Raw genomic sequence first — 1,729 nt, forward strand, 5'->3', positions numbered from 1 at the left:
GAAATTTTATGTGTGGTTAAGTTAAATAGAATAAAATAAATTTAAGTAAATTTATATATCAAAATTAAGCTGATGCAAAATTAGAGTTTGGTTCTTTCCCTGTGCTATTGGTATGCTCTTTAAAAACAACAACAAAAAACAACAACAACAAACAACAACAAAAAACAAATGGAAAGTAAAGATTTTATCTTTTATTAATATTATTTCCAGTCCTCTGCTTTGTCAGGTCTTTCATTGCTCAACTAAACCAATTATTAATATTAAAAGACCTATATTTTGCATTCAACCATTTAACTTTCTGTAACTGCTTTTGAAATTTTTTATTGTTACCACAATTAAATGGATTACTAAAGTAAGGAAATCTCTCTTTACAAAAGGGGAAAATAAAACTAATTAAGCCTACTTGAGGTTTTGAAAGTGGACTTTAATCCACTTTTCCTTTTTTCAAGGATAAAAAAATGTACCAGTGATGATTTGTATGTAGTCTCAATGGGAAAAAACATTACCATTTCAAATCACTACAGATGCAGCAGTTATTAAAATACTTTGAGAAAAGATTTATTTGTGCTAAAAATTTCCCCACAGAGCCCCACCGTGATCAGAGAACCTATTTTACAAGACAAATTCTAAACCAGGTATGCAAAATTTGCTCTGCATTGCACATTTTCATTGTGGTTTTTAGAACAAATCAATGAGATAGTCAAAACTCCATCGTCGAAGCTTGTTAGGTTTTTTAACCTGACTTGGTCTAAAGCCGGTCTCTTGATATTGCTTAATCTATGATCTACTCCCTTTGGTAAACATTAATTTTCTCCTTTTCAAAATACTACTGGAATAGCTATAACACTAAATTAGGCGGTATATAAACCTGCCTTATAAAGGAGACTTTCTGAATCATTGTGAAGAACTTATGCTTGTATTTCCTTGTAAAAGTAGCTATTTTACTTCATTTTTTCTCTCTGCAATTGTTTTTTTTTAATTATTATTTTTCAGCTAGAGTTAAAATTCAATGTCATTTCATAGTAGTTTCAGGTGCACAGCATAGTGGTTAGACATTTATATAATTTACGAAGTAATCCTCCCAATTAGTCTAGTACCCACCAGGCACTATACATAGTTATTACAACATTATTGACTATATTTCCTACACTGTACTAAAAATATGGAATCCTTCATGAACTTACTGTCATCCTTGTGCAGGGGCCATACTAATCTTCTCTGAATTGTTCCAATTTCAGTATATGTATTGCCAAAATTAACTATTTTAGACCAATATGAATTTTCCTTTGTTTCTGACCAGTAAATGGAACCAAATTTGTATGAACTGGTTGGTAGAATGAAGTTCTGCAAGTATATGAAAGATACATAGTATTAAATGTGAATCATTCTTTTTATCTTTCTAGAAGAATTTTTAACCACAATATTAAACTTTGGCAAGTTATTCAAGTAGAAAACTTGTATTTTAATGGAGATAACTAGAGCAACATGGAAAGATAAAATTGATGGCTAAGAAAATTGTTGTATACAATCTTTATTAAAATTTAAAAATAAGTATTGTCCTTTTCCTGATATCCAAACTAAAAAAAAGTTCATTTCAAATATAAGAAATTTTCCATTACATAAGGATAACAATTTACGTATCCCTTTACCTCGTCTATCTCCCACTACCCAGCTCCATCCTACCGGCTGATAACCACTAGTCTATTGTCCATGCCCATGAGTCTCTATT

At 30.4% G+C, this 1,729-nt stretch overlaps 1 non-coding gene across 1 annotated transcript; it reads right to left on the reverse strand.

Moving 5' to 3' along the window:
- Positions 1 to 1,156: 1,156 nt before the first annotated feature.
- On the reverse strand, positions 1,157 to 1,259 carry LOC112471782. Its single transcript, XR_003043397.1, has one exon. It is a non-coding gene; the product is annotated as a U6 spliceosomal RNA (small nuclear RNA).
- Between the last annotated feature and the right edge of the window lie 470 nt (positions 1,260 to 1,729).

The sequence above is a fragment of the Pteropus alecto genome, unplaced genomic scaffold, assembly GCF_000325575.1.
Source record: "Pteropus alecto unplaced genomic scaffold, ASM32557v1 scaffold231, whole genome shotgun sequence".
In the NCBI taxonomy this organism is placed as follows: domain Eukaryota; kingdom Metazoa; phylum Chordata; class Mammalia; order Chiroptera; family Pteropodidae; genus Pteropus; species Pteropus alecto.